Source organism: Eumetopias jubatus, unplaced genomic scaffold (assembly GCF_037043125.1).
Source record: "Eumetopias jubatus isolate StellerSeaLion01/CBP00866 unplaced genomic scaffold, mEumJub1_p1.0 scaffold_1, whole genome shotgun sequence".
Classification (NCBI taxonomy): domain Eukaryota; kingdom Metazoa; phylum Chordata; class Mammalia; order Carnivora; family Otariidae; genus Eumetopias; species Eumetopias jubatus.
The window spans coordinates 53,772,839-53,788,572 of NW_028274807.1; the positions used below are offsets into that span (position 1 = coordinate 53,772,839).

A 15,734-nucleotide genomic window follows, 5' to 3' on the forward strand; every position below is an offset into this window, starting at 1 on the left:
TTTCTATGCCAGTTGAGATTTTCCCTATTTGTTCATATGCTGACTAATTTTGGATTTTGTCATAAACATTTTGATTATTATGAGACACTAGGTCTTTTAAAAATTCTATGGAAAACCTTGATATTTTGATTTTAATAGGCAATTGATTCAGTTAAGTTCAGGAGTAAAATTCCAGCCAGCCCTCTGTGAATGTCAGTTGAGTTTTCAAAGCCTTTTCAGTGTTCTTTGGATTTGTCCTTATTTGCCACCCGGTGGCTAATCTGAGAAATGAACAGTGCTCTATCCGTAGTTAGTTCAGTTCTAAATGTCTGTGTGTGCTGTTTAGGGTCAGATCCACGCATGTGTAGTTTAGGGGGAGACCAAGAGTTCTTTTAAAGAACTCCTCTCTGCCATCTCCCACTTTTGTTTTGGTTCTCTGGTTGGGAGGCTGGGGCTTTAGTTACTGAGCTTTCCTGTGCAATGCCCATGATTGTGCCCATGTCTGGGAATAAGTGGTGGGAGGATAAAGTGAGAACACAAGCAACAGGTCCCATTCTTGGGACCAGTGTTCCTCCAGTCAGAAATGAGAGTTCCCCTTGCCCAGAGTTTTTGTTTCTATGGGCTTCTGTGTTTGCTGCCTCCCTGTTCAATCACAGAAATGCTTGGGGCCCAACACCTGAGAGAATGGAGAAAATGGTACTTTGTAATTTACTGTTCCTCCCCTATTTCTTTGCTGCTTAAGTAGCTGCAGCATACATCCAGTCCCAAGCTTTATAGCTACATTTAGTGAGACCGACACGGTGGAGTATATTTACTCCTGCTGACCCAGACTGGAATCCATTAGGCTTGCTTATCTATTGGGCTTGAAATAATTAATGGGAAGAGAAGAGGTAGATCTAGGTTTTGTGGAGTCTGAAGGTCATACAATTTGGAAGGCCTCTTTAAGGAAAGGAATACAAGTTATGAATACAAAATTAGGCACAGTGTTTTGGATGGGACTGTGAAAGTGAAGGGCCCTAAGGCTTTAGCTTCATTGGCTTTAATAAAAACCTGACTATGGGGTGTTTTTTATTCAATTTTTCTCTTAATATTCTTAAAAATAAAAATGCCTTTATTATTCCCATCTCACAGATTAAAAAGAACAGATTTAAAAGGTTAAATCATGCAGATATAAGGGGCTTTAGAACTCAGATATTCTAATTCCAGAGCATATGGTGTTTCTCTTACCCATAGAACTTTATGAAATAAATAGATTAGAGATTAGGAGAGCCATATAGGCTCTTGGTGAAGAGCGTAAGCTCAGAAACCAGACTGCTGGGGTTAAGTTTTGGCTCTGCCCCTGTTTATATGTGACCTCAACAAAGTTCCCTTACCTTTCCTTAACCTTCTTCTATATGTCTGTAAAATGGGGATAATAGAACTTACTTCATAAGGTTGCTATGAGGATTAAATGATTAACATAAAGCATAAAGCATTTAGAGTAGCTCCTGGCATATAGTAACTGCTTTTTATCCACTATGTACAACTGTGCATCCAGATAAATCAAATTTTATTTGCTATGTTAGCAGCCTTCTTGAGCTACAAAGACAGGTTACAAGCTAAGGGGATTTTTTTCACTTATGTGTCAGTCATATTAGGTATTTGGAATACAAGCTGAGAAATAGGTTACATATATAATTGATAATACTGTTACTTTTTGTCAAGAAGTAATAATTGTTTTTTTAAGTTTAGGGATGTTAATCTAACAAGCAAAGCCAGAAGAAATGTTCTCTATAGGTGATTGGAAAATCTGGATGATTATAGGTTAAATATTTTGGGGGAAATGGCCAAATAATAATGCAGAGAGGTAGAATAGTTCAATAAAAAGAAAAATAACACCTTTTCCTACGGATAAAGTCCTCTACATTCTCAGGCTTTTCTGTAAAATGGAGACAGTAGTATCAATCTGTATTAGTTACCTTATTGAAATGTTAACAAACAGTCATGAAATTTAAAACAATCTCACAGTTTCCATGGGTCAGGAATTTGGGAGTGGCTTTGCTGTGGGACTCTGCCTGCAGTCAAAATGTTGGCTTCTCCTGTATTCATGTGAAGCCTTGACCAGGGCTGAAGTATCACGGCAGGGTGGTTCTCTCACATGCCTGGCAAGATTGTGTTTCATGGGGTGCCTCGCCACTTAGACCTTGCATATGACTCCTTGAGGTCCTCATGATCTTGCAGCTGGCATTCCTTTAGAGCAAGCTGGTGAAGAGAGCTCAAGGCAGTATTGACAGTGTCTTTTATGACCTAGCCTCAGAATTCTCTTTCATCTTTGCAATATCCTAACGGTCACACGGGTCATCCCGTCATCCCTATTCGGTGTGGCAGGGGGCTACTAGGAGATGGCCATCATGGAGACTGGCAACCACCCTATCTTCTAAGAATACTTTAACATTTAAATGAGATTATTCGAAGGAAGCTTTTGGATGCCTGTAGGTGCTCCATGCAATACCTGTTTGATTACTGTGTTTTTCACTGTTGGTCAGTAGAAATCAGTTTTTAGTTGTTTCCCCAATACAGAGGAAGGTGTCCATGTCTCTGTGGAAAAGAGATGCACACTGATAAGGAACGTCTTGGTTGTTCTTGTAATTGTTCGCTTATTTAGAAGCTATGTTGGTTTTCACTAAGTATCAAGTGATAGTAGCAATTACTCTGTGAGGCCAGAATATTGATAAATGCTATAAGCAACCATTTTGACCCACAGTGAACTCATTTAATTACCACCTAGCACATGATCATTGAGGAAGATGATTGTATTTCAAGTCTGATACATGCATTTTCTGTGTGTGTGATTATCATTTAACTTCTACTTTCTCCAAGGTTAAGCAGATGCAAGATATTTTTTCCTTTTCCAAGTAGACTGTATCTTACTGTTGATAATGATATAAGTATGGCTTATTTTGAAGAGGACCCTTATTAAATTATTTTAAAAATGACATGTAACAAGAATGTTGTGAAAAAGGAAGCATGAAGAGGACTCAGATGTTGTTCTTTAAATGGTAATATATAAATATTTGGCCACTGGAGGGCTCCATATTTTAAAAGATTATATTGAAGATGTAGGTGCTCACTGTAACAATTTCAGACAGTACAGAAAGATATATAGGGCTCCATATTTTTTAGCAAAGATGTTAAATCAAATAGTTGTTGATTATGAATAATTGTGTGCATGTACAAATAAAGTGTTGGTGTTGCTTTCTTTTTCTTACATTGGAATGAAAATAAAATATATTACATAATACAATAAAATCTTACATAAATAAAATATAAATAAAATATCTTACAACTCTGCTGTCAAAATAACAAAACTAGTCATTTGAAAGCCCCTCAGTAAACAAAGAGGTTGAGACAGATTAAATACTTCTTTTCTAATCTCTTTCCTACATGTACTATTTTAAATGAGGAGACTTCTTGTTTTAGGATTCATTGAGATTATTTCCATTTAGGTTAACAAACTACAGTTATCTCCGTGAACGCTATGACATAATTAATAAAATTCACAGAACGTTAGGAGGCATTTTGAAATTGAGCCCAAAACAAAAGTAGATGTGGCATAAAAGAGTTGTCATCACTGATTTTTTTTATACTTAATATTGGCATTCCTTTGGTCCAGATGTGTAGTTTACATTGTTTTGCACTGAAATCTAAGCATCAGGGTTTGTTTTCCAGGATTAAAGTAAAATGGAAACTTAAAAAAATTGAGAAATAAGAAACACTTATAACAGGTATCAGTACCTGAGGAAAGTTATCTTTTTGTATAGAAGACTTCTAGATAGGAAACCACTGTGTTCCTCAAAAACAGCAATTTTACTTCCTTGATCTTTCCCACTTGAAAGAAGTGTTTTGATTTCTTTATAATTGTGAAGTGTTTACTTTTTAAATGTTTGATCTGCACTCAGGGAAGCCTGCAACTTCTAGAATAGTTCAGCAGTTTTTCCCCTGATAAGATGTGGGTCTCTTTGTACTGAACTTGCAGAGCTGAGGCTGTGTGTTTTGGATGAACTGAGTAGTTAAATTTTCCAGTTAGTCAGTAGTCTTGTCCCTTAGCACCTCCTCTTCACAAAGGAAGCTGTATTACAAATTAATTGCTAATGAGGAGGAAACAAACCAAAACCAAAATGAAACAAAAACAGACTACTTTTATACCTGTTCAATTGAAAACTGTCCAGGATCTACGAATATATAAATCCCTACTAATTTCTACATATAAGGACCAACTGTTAATATAGGGACAAAGATACCAAAAAATCGTGAAGGGTAGTAGTCCCCAGGTTAGTACTAATTACGCACATGACAATGAGCGTCATTATGGAATGATGTTTAAAAAAAACAGAATTAGTTTATTAATTGCCAAGTGACAAATTGTCAAACTATCAAATGAGGCGGTTTCACAGAGGGTAATACCCCTCTCCTACTACCTCCACCTATCCTGCCCACCACCCATTCACACTGCTCATTGGAATGTTAAAGACAATAACCAATGTTATTAACTTTGGGCGTGAGCTACATTTTTTTTCTACAAACATACCGTTTAGTGTCTAATATATTTTATCTATTTAAATAGTAATCATAGCATATATCTGATTGTACCCTACCGGGCATGTAGAGAAATTCTGCCTGTCTACTCTTGTAGCCACCGAATGCATCCTTAATAATAGCTATGTTGCAAAATGTGTTTTAAGCTGAAAGACATGGGAGAGGACATGGGATAGAGCATGACTGACACACACCACAGTATCTCCTCATTGCTGCCTCATGAATTTGAAAACAGCGCTCATTGCTTGTGGTGAGAAACTTTCTTCCAATTCCTTTTTCACACAGATCCATTCATATATATGGAATAAACTGGTAAGATGCCTGTCAGGGTAGAGGTGCAGTTGTGGTATAAAAGAGAGTAAGTCTAACTGGTCTGATTCATTGTTACCTGTGAGCATTTTAGCCTGGTGCTTTAACCACTTAAGCTCACAAGTGCTATCAGTTTTTAATGCTTAATTTATATCACTCAGTCCTAAAAAAATAAAAAAATTTAAGAAATTAAAAAAAAAAAAAGGAGTACCTGGCTGGCTCAGTCAGTAGAGCATGGGATCTTGATCTTGGGGTGTTGTGAATTGGACCCCCACAATGGGTGTAGAGATTACTTAAAAAATTAAAATATTTTTTAAAGTGAGTGTGTGTGTGTGTGTGTGTGTATAGACACATCGTTCAGTCCATATATATATATATGGAGATATATAGATATCTCCATAGTTGTTCTCATACCTGGCTGCACCTTGGAATCACCCGGGAAGCATTCAGTATTATGGATGCCTGACATCAACACTACAGAATATTCTCACTTAACTGGTTTAGGGTCAGAAGTGGCTGTGCATCTGCATTTTTAAAAGTTATGTTATTGTGTTTTGTTGTCTGGGTTGAAAGTGATTGATTCAAAAGGAAGCTGCATTGTGGAAACTTTTTGAGGCCCCTAACAAGTTCTGATTAAACAAATGTCTTAGAGTAAATACAACTACACTTTATATTTGAATGTACTCTCTCCCCACCACCCCAACCCTGAAGAAATAAGCAAACCTGGTATTATTTTGGTTGCTGACATTGCCTAAATTATTTTGAACTGAACCACTTACATTTCTGGGGTGAGGAGGCTGGAAAGTGATGTTGGATTTTCAGATAGGGTTGGCCCCATCCTGATGAATTTGTCATTTCTGTCACCTACCAAAGCAGTGTATCTTTCACTTTTAAACCAGTTCTAATAGAAAATAGGAGAGGGATGTCTGGCTGGATCAGTTGGTAGAGCATGCAACTCTTGATCTCTGGATTGTGAGTTAGAGCCCCATATATATATATATATATATATATATATATATATATATATATATGTGGATATGATCTGGCCAAGGGAACATAATTCCGTGAGTGAAATATGGTTCGGTGTGTGGAGATTTTTTTTTTTTTGCTATGCAGTTTTTTGTTTTGTTTTGTTTTGTTTTGGCGATCTTTTGAAATAATGGGGGATTGTAAATGTAAGGAAAAGTCGTAGAACAATACACTATAGGCAGGCTGTAGCATGTTGCATAGGCAGTGGGAAACTTAGGATTGGCAGGTCCTGACAACAGGTCACACCAAGTCCTGAAAATACTCCACAGTGGCAGTCATGGGTCAGGGTAATGATCTCTCAGGCTTCTTTGCTTATTCTTCTCATAGTGCTGAGCTGAAGGAACTGTTGAGAGATCAGGCTGTGAGGGTGCCCTGAGATTTCAGTCCTGGAGCCCCTGTTCTCCTTACTCTCAGATGACCTCTCTCATCTAGACCATAGGTTTGACCTGTGTATATTTGGATGATTCACAAATTCTGTCTGCTCAACTGTTTTTTTTCTGGTTTATTCCATGTAACACTCCATGTAAAAGAAAAGAGCACAAACTGGATCTCTGCCAACTAGAACAAAGTGTTTAGCTACCTTCTCACTCATACCACCTGGACATTCAGCTTTTCCATGATAGTAGGGTATTACCACCTTGTCACTGCTCAGGCCTCTAAGGCCTTGGGCTCATTTTTTGGGCTCATCCCCCATTTCACTCAGCAGCATCTGACTGTTTCCTAATCACATCTAACTCACAAAGTGCCCCAGGCAGGCAGTGCTGATAGTAAGCCACTTGGATGAAAATAGTGAAGATATTTAGATGAAAAGAAAGAATGAGATAGTCACCACAGAATTTCTGTGCAGTGGGAGAAAGTTAAGTGTTAGGGGGAAAAAACTAGTTTGAAATAAGTTTCCTGGCTTAGGGTATCTAGGTTTTAAGCAAACATTGTGTTTCATAGATAGTATAAATCTTATTCTCCCATGTTTGGGCTAAAACGCTTCTCCTTGCTTAGCATTAGCTTAAAAAAAAAAAAAAACTAGAAAGGAAAAGCTAACTTAAGGCAAGTTTGGGGATTCTATTTTGTTTTTAAATACATTGGCTTTATTTATTTATTTATTTATTTATTTAAAGATTTTATTTATTTATTTAATAGAGAGAGAGAGAGAGAGAGACAAGCAGGGGGAGTGGGAGAGGGAGAAGCAGGCTTCCCGCTGAGCAGGGAGCCCGATGCGGGGCTCGATCCCAGGACCCCGGGATCATGACCTGAGCTGAAGGCAGACGCTTAACGACTGAGCCACCCAGGTGCCCCAACATTGGCTTTTTTAAAAGTAGGGGTCTTTTGCATATAAATATTACAAGTGTTTGCATTTCTGCTTGATATTTGTTCATTATCCATAGCAAGCTGATGACATTTCGGTCCCAGTTCGTTTTTCCGTAGCTACCAAAGCTACCCTTTTCCTCCTCACCAGTAGCTCCCTATCTGACCTGTACCTATAAATTTTAAAATTTACTTTTAATCATAATAAATATCAATAGTAGTTATTTAAAATTTTGTGTATTTAAAACCTTTTCAAGTTATGCTTGCATATATCCTATCATTTTAAGAAAAATTCACCTATGGGAAGAGATCTTTTGCTCAGTTCCACACTGAATTGAAAATGGTATTCAGATTACTTAATCTAGTTGCCTTCCATTGTTAGCACTGGCAGTAAAGAGCTGCCTAACGTGTCCCTATTACAGATCCTAGCTGGAACCTTTCATGAAGTCTTAGAAATGCTTCCAATGTTTTTACTTGTTTATTAGTCCTTTTCACTTTTTGGAAGTACCTAGGTATATCTACCTGTAATTTATTTAAAGTTCGTTTTTACCTAGGAAATGAAATTTGAAAAGTTAGGGTTGTGGGAGTTTGTGTTTTGCTCTTATGTTAGATGTTTGGGATAACCTTCAGAGAAGGGTTCACACAATAAAAATGTTCGGTTACAAAAAGAGCTCACCGGGCAGGTACCAGAGTAGTTATCTGTACAGTGGAATTTTAACTGGAAGGGAATGTCCTCTGGCAGGGAACACTGGCAGACTCCCTCAGAAAGTCAATTATAAGGTTTGTTAATCCTACCAAAATATTAACCTCATGATCTTCAATCCCAGAGTGCCTTCTCCACGCTATAAGTTCAGCTAAAAATACACTGAAAAGGAGATTTCCTAAGGTAATGAAATAAAAATGTGGACCTAAATCTGTAAGATACAAATTAGAAAATAAGATCCCTAGTCAAACATGAATATATGACAAATTCTTTGCTCTCTTAAATTAGTAGCCTGGTCTTTTGGGATGGTGATAAAGTCATGATTTAAAAAATGCACATAGAGAGAAGCCTTGTGGTTGAATGATTTACCCATCTGATAATTTTTACTCTGGAAATGTTTTTTTCTTATTTGTGAAGTTGATGAGTATGGCTCTGTCTTCTTAATATATAAAAATGGAAAAAAAACTTGTTATTACTAATTACTATAATAATTGTTTATAGATTTGAATATCCATGAAGTGTTTTGGGTTCCAAAGAACAGTTCTATAAATATAGATAATAATTCCATTTACTTTGAATTTCTTGTAGTAATCAGTTTTAACTCATTGTAACAATATAAGCATATAACTTAGCAGGTTATAATTGAATTGTATTAATATTAAATCTTTATATGAAAAGTGTTTTAGTTAGAAACTAGCGTATGATCAATTTTTAGTTGTTTAAACAGTTTGACTACTACTAGCATTCATTGTGATTTACAGTGCAAATAACTAAACTTTCCTTTGTTACATTATTGCACTAGCACATTCGGCAGTTGGAGCAAGGGGATAGAGCTCTGTTTGCTGGGCACCATGACGGCTGGGCATAATGGATTTCAAGCCTCATGGCTTCCAGCTCTCATTTGCTTTGATTTCAGAAACCTAGAGAATCTTGGTATGCTTGGATCTTAGACTAAGGCATAGAGATCAGCCCTCAGTGCCCTGTGCGAATCCGCATGCAATTAACTCCTACTAAAGTTTTTGCTTGAACATCTCCATTGATGGAAAAATATTCAAGAGGAATATTCTTGTCTCACTGAAGTGAGACGGAAAGTGTTTCCTCATACTGAACACCCCAAACTGCCTCCTAGAAACATTTGTTAATTGATTACAGTTTTAAACTCTGAAACCACCCTATAAAATTATATCCGATGCCTCTTCCTTATGAGACCCCAAAAGGATATGAAAATAGCACTTCTTTTCTAGAGTAACATTTTCATTTCCTTCAGCCATTCTGCCCCCAACAGGGTGCTCAGCCCCTGTCCATAATCTGGCAATGATCTGGTCCAGAGGCACTTGGAGTTCTTTCTGTCCTCATCTGATACAGACAACAGTGGATAGAGTGGACTCATCCTTTCTTGCTGAACGGTGTAGTTCTTCTAAGTCCAGTTTCTTTTTGAGTACTTCACACTGCTGACTTATATTGCAATATGTCATTTTACATGCTTTTCAGTTAAGGTAGGCATCCCCTATTCTGTACTTTCAGACTTTTATTTGTTGCAATTGATGCTACTAAGTTTAGACTACAGGTGTTATTTTTCAGTGACATAATAAACAAAGATGGCAGTGCCTACTTATAAATCTGTGGACATGCTTTCATGTTACCTACCTACTTTCATTACTCTGCATATAGAGATATTTTTACTTAAACTTAATAATGTCTTTTAGCATGCAGATTTTACTCCTCAGTGAATATTGTCAGTATTCTTGGTCATTCATGTAAGAGCAGGTTTTGATACGGAGGATGGTAGAGTGAAACTCGCCAGTCCCTGTGGTAAGGTGAAGAGTCTTTGGGGGAGAGGAGATTTGTGAAGAAAGTTGGAAGACACCAGACCTCAGTTTTAATTTTGCTTAGGATCGATTCTATAGTACTTTTCTTTTCCTAACTTTAAACATTCATGTCACACATAAGCAAACAGTTCTTTGTGTTTGTTGAGACTCTTTGCCAGGTAGCTGAACGTTTATGGGACAGAAACTGTGGTGTTTGTTGGAACCTTACAGTGAAATTTAGATGGTTACAGCTGCCTTGTAGTCTTCCTGAAATATGTATCATATGGTATGTTGGTATTGTCAAATTTATCTTAGCCTTATCATTTCCATCTCTCTTTTTGCCCTAATTCCCAACATCCTCTTTACCGAGAGTTAAGTGACCCCAGATCAGGGTGGTGGTGAAGGTGGGACGGGCAAAGGAGTTGAATCTTCAACTCTGTTTTGCTCTGAGAAAGAAATATGGCTCAGAATATAAGTAGAAGTGTTATTTGAGTTCTCATATTTGAACTTCAAAAGAGAGTTCCCTTTTAATAGTGTCTGTCCTCTCCTCTACCTCTGTTTATCTAATGTACCATTCTCAGTTCTCTGTAAAAATAGCACACATTCAAAATACTCCGTAAGCACATTAAAATGGTTGCTTTGGAGGGAGGAAGGGGAATGGGAGTGGAGTATGGGAGAAAAGGGACCTAAGTAGTTCATTAAAATTATCTTGTTAGCAATGTTGAACTTTGTTTCAGGTTTTACTATAAACTATAAAATTCCAAATCTATTCAAGTCTGTATCTTAGACTGTATCTTGGTGTTTTCTCAAACTTAATTATACAGAACTCTTGATGCTGACTAGATTCATTGAAGACTATGAACTACATGCCAGATCAGAATCCACAGTGTATTATTACTATTCTTCCTGCTACTGTTCATCCCCAAAGTAGAGTTTTTCAATTGAAGTTGAGTTTTCACTGTGTTGTTGAATCAGGTTTTTTACATTTCTGAAAAATATAAAAGCATTCTTGATATAGCTCATGTTTAGAAGTATATCCTAGGTCTGAATTTACATTTACATGATACTGCTTTCTTTGTATCTATTTTACCTCTGAAGTGGGAAACAAGTACTTGTGTTGTTGCTTTTTAAATTATAGCAGACTCTTTGGGATCTGAGTAACCATAGAACTCAGTACTTTTAGGTTGAGATTTTTGGTTGTGTATATATGTTCATAGGTGAACATATTTATGTTCAACTTTTATGAAAGAGACCTGGGTCAAATAAGCTGATCTGAGAGATTTTGTGAAGAAAATAATTTCCAATATATTATATGATACCCAACTCTTTGGTTCTTTCTTGACTATGACTAGTAATAAAACAAGTTACCAAGAAGATTCGCTTTAAAAAATTCTATTCAGCATAGTTTTGGTGTCATATTTTAATTCTTCAAGAATTGGTTTTTTTTTTCCCCCAGAACTATGCATGGTAACTGTCACAAAGCAAAACACTGTATTACCAACTGTTCCATGTTATGTTTTCCCCCTCCTCCTAAGTCTAAGAAAATACATAACTTCAGGCATGGAAAATGAATTGTGTGCCACACTGTACTTAAGTATAAAGCACACATAACAAATTTCAAGACATTGGAAATGCCTTTAGAATTGGTTTTAGATGTCAGATTAACATTAGCCAGTTTTTCAGTGTTTTTGTTAGAACCTGAGTCTTTCTTTATAGGAAATCTAAATTGAAAGAGAAATTTGTGTTGCAGGAGTACAGACTGAAAATTTAAACATCTCTATCTATTGAGTGTCATAATGTGCCAAAAAATTGGAATTAATTTGTTGAAATTAGGATTTGAAATAACGTAAAATAAATCCGTGCTCCCTTTATTTCTTTTCAGGAGAGAGGTGGTCCAGTAGTTTTATGTTCTTTTTCTCTTATTGCAACAAAAATGTAAACCATTCTTTCTTTTCTCCTTTCACCTCAAGCGCTAGTAAGAGGGTAATACATCTGTTATTTTGTGTATTGTGTCCCGATTCAGGTTTCGTACCCATTTCTCACCCAACCACAGCATCCAAGTGGAATAAGCTGATGGGTGGGCCTAGGTGATCTTTCTATTCCTGAAACTTGGGTAGAATTAGATCAGTCCCACACAAGGTACTTGGTCTGTGAGCATAGAGGACTATTTTCCCAAAAATCAGAGTGCTTTTACCAGAAAACGGGAGATACATGTGTACTGGGTAGACAAATACATTCATGTCTATTATAATCTATGTAAGCCAGTATAGAAAAATGCGCTTTTGTGCCTGATTATTTTCTCATTTAAAAAGGCTTCGACAATGAGTTTCCTTTTTAGCTTGAAAAATTGAAAAATCTGATTTTGTTAATTATAAAAGAGTTAAAATTTCAAAATATTTACTAGCAGTTTTGTGAACCATGGCTACTACTGAAGTCTCTAGGGCTGCTTCAGGATATGCCATTCACTATTCACCTTGTATTGCATGTCATTGGTGGCCCTTGGGGTTATAGAACGCTGAGCTCTGAAGGGTTGCTGTACTGGAGTTCATGACAAAGGATTTCTTTGTGCCTACCAGTGGGAATATCTGGAGAATATTTTCTTCGATTTTTTTTTTTTTGAATTGGCATAATTTGAACCAAATATTTTATATTACTTTAAATACTCACTACCATAGGAATAGTAGCAACTAATGCAGGGGCATTTATTGGGGCTTAGTGACCGGTGGAGCATTGTACTGTACAGAGGTCGTTGTTGTAGGGCATGTGCTTAGTTTTAATGGAGGGCATAATTTTAATTGGTACTAGGTGTTTCTGGTGGGAGTGAGCATATTTAAAAGAGAATTACTGTTTATATATTTTCAACTGTCATTGTCTTGTCATTTTTAGTCAATATTCAGTTTTTTTAAAGACTTTATTTGAGAGAGAGAGAGCGAAAAAGAGAGAACCGGAAGAGAAGGGCAGAGGGAGAAGGAGAGAAGCAGACTCCCTGCTGAGCATGGAGCTCGAGACGGGGCTCCATCTCAGCACCCTGAGATGATGACCTGAGCCAAAATCAAGAGTTGGATGCTTAACTGATTGAGCCACCCAGGCACCCCGTAGTCAGTATTTAATTTTAATATTGTTAGAATGAAGTACATTGACATTCACATTTTTTAAAGCTTAATAAACTATTTTTTTAGGGCAGTTTTAGGTTTGCCACAGAACTGAGTGGGAAGTACAGAGTTCCCGTATACTACCTTCCTCCGCACATGTCAACAGACTTAAACATTTTTACTCCAAGGTATTTATAAAGATATTTAGAAACACAAAGAGATATTTTGCATGCTGATTTCTACAACTAAAAAATGTTCTCTGCCTTCAGACTAGGAAGGGAAAGTGTTCCAGAGGGAAGCATTCTCTGACCCTCTAACCTTGAGAGTGGAAAGTTAGGCCCTATTTTATGATCCTTTTCCAGGTAAACGTTGCTGCTCTGAGGACCACAGGGAGAATAAAGATCTAATGTAACTTGGTCTGCAGCATCATGCTGTTCTATTGATGGTAAGCCGGAGCCCTGGGTTCTAGCTTAGCTCTGACTCTAGCTTGCTGTGGTCCAAGGGGTGAATGGAGTGGACTGCGGTTCTCATATGCCACCAGCATCCTGTGTTTCCATGGCTTACTGGAATCTCTAGTGGGGAATGACATCACATCCTGCAGGGTTAGCAGAGTGGAGGAGTGGGGAAAGCACTGTGAAGACCTGGGGTATTTATTGGTCACAAACCAGCTGAATGCCTTTTTGGGTTTGTCTTGGTTTCAGCTATGAAAATGTTGTAATTCAACTTCACAGTTTCCCTCTAAGGAAAGTTTTTTGGATCTCTCTGATTTAAAGTAATCACTGTATAGTATTATGTGTCCCAGGGACAACTGCTTTGTCAATAAATAACTTCAAATAGAGTGTATTGACACTTACTGTGGATCAGTTTTGGGCAGATTCTTTGTGTCTTCATATCAGGAATATTCTTGCAATTCTTGCAATTAACATATCTGGACCAGCGTCTTTCTGTGAACTAAGCTATTTACTAGATAGACATTAAGGCACTTGAAAGGGACAGGGACTCTTAAATAGTACAGTGTTTTTAAAAAAATAGCACAATGTAAATTTCAGTAGAAATGTGCACTTTATTTTTTTTTAGATTTTATTTATTTATTTGTCAGAGAGAGAGAGAAGAGAGAGTGCACAAGCAGGGGGATTGGCAGGTAGAGGGAGAAACAGGCTTGCCTCTGAGCAAGGAGCCCAATGTGGGACTTGATCCCAGGACCCTGGGATCGTGACCTGAGCCGAAGGCAGATGCTTAACAGACTGAGCCACCCAGGCATCCCAGAAATGTGCATTTTAATAACATCACATAATTTTGTTACATTTTTATCCTTCTTTAAGTTGTGCAGTTTAATTAATTAATTAATTCAGAAAAAAGGGAAAGACCAGTGACTTTACCTCTCAGAACAAGATATTTTCCATTTAAAGTTAATGTAAATTACAAATGACTAACTTCCTTTTTTTAATCGAATGACTTTGGACTAAATTATTTAAGTAAATGTGATTTTCTATATATTGTGAATTACTGCTGAAGTGAAAACAGGTGAAAGGAACGCTTTCTTATGTCAAAGGACAAGGTGGTCTTGAGGTTTGTCTAGTGGGTTTTATTCACAGAACGCCTCCCTGAAGGTTCAGACTAATTCCTAAAGTGTGTAGGCCAGGCCTTATTTCGTCTAACCCACGTAAAGCATAGGCACGTTATCCCACGGGGCTGAGAAATAAGGCCTAACCTTATATTTTCCAGCTCAGTGCTCAGTGGCTTGATAGAGCTAATGAATCTTCCCAAAGTACCTGGAGGTTCCCTGTTGGTATTCCTGATGTAGCTGCTGGCAAGCATGTTTTTATATTCTTCCTGGAAGTGAAACTCCTTCTGCCTTAAATGTGCAATTTCCCCTGCCTGAGAAGGTCAAAGGCACATTTATGTTGTTCACAAGAGTATAAAGGAGGCATTCAGTGCTCCCCTGCCAAGCCAGCTGACAGGACTAATGCCTACTCATTTTCCACCTCTACTTAAGGAAACTGCAGAAATTCATGGTTCCACCATGGTCCCTGAAACAACAATCTTATGGCAAATGAACATTATAATAAAATAGCCATATTATCAAATCAGCTCATGTACCTCAAAATTGGCAGGAGTAAAAAGTGGCTGCTCTCAGACTATCAGAGTTAAACATATGTTAAAACCACCTAAATTAAAACAAAATCTACAGCGAAACCCCACTGGAAAAACTAGCAATTCACTTAGCATCCAAATGCTGAGAATATTCAAGGCAGATTTCAGTGCTTTCACAATGTAACTCATAGCCTTTCTATCATTTAGTTTTAACTCTAGTGAGATTACTAACATTTATTGAGCACGTACTATATGTCAAGCCCTTAGTATTTATATCGTATAATAATTGAAGGCAGCCTAAATTTAGAGGTGGAGGGATTGTTACCTCCATTTTGTAGGTGAGGAATGGAGAGTCTGAGAGTCCCAGGAATTGGCCCACAATTACAGGGAGTAAATGGTAGATGCAAGGTTTGGCCCTGAGGTCATTGTGCTTTGCAGAACACCGCGCCGCCAACTGTACTCTGTTCTCTGAGACTATGGAGGAAAAAAAATGAGCAAATTGTGTTACTTTCTCATTTGCCCACATTTCATGTTCCACTTTCTGATGTGAACCCAGCATGTCAACCAGATCTGCTTCCTGTCCCGTCTAGCATGCTTCTTCCCATGTGCCCATAACACTCTCCTCCATCTCCCCTCTCCACTGGTGCTGCAGGTTCCAGCTTTACTCATCTTCTTCCTAAAGATTCCCATGTGCATCCTAACTTTTTTGAATTCTTGGCTTACCATTTCAGCATACATTTCTTTTATTATTTAATGTGTGTGTATGCGTGTGTGTGAGACAGAGGGTGTGATCACCCAACTAGATCATCAGCTTCTAAAAAACAGCAACTCTTATACTACCTT

At 37.5% G+C, this 15,734-nt stretch overlaps 1 protein-coding gene across 7 annotated transcripts in view; it reads left to right on the top strand.

Annotated features, from left to right (window-relative positions):
- The window catches only part of BBX (BBX high mobility group box domain containing), a 270,487-nt gene that overhangs the window by 89,085 nt on the left and 165,668 nt on the right, over positions 1–15,734 (top strand). The window contains exon 1 of one of the 7 annotated variants that reach the window (XM_028110535.2): positions 13,173–13,242. The exons of the other annotated variants lie outside the window; for them this stretch is intronic. The gene's annotated coding sequence lies outside the window, so the exon portion shown is untranslated. Of the gene's footprint in view, positions 1–13,172; positions 13,243–15,734 lie in introns of those variants that run through there. 7 annotated transcript variants of the gene reach the window in all.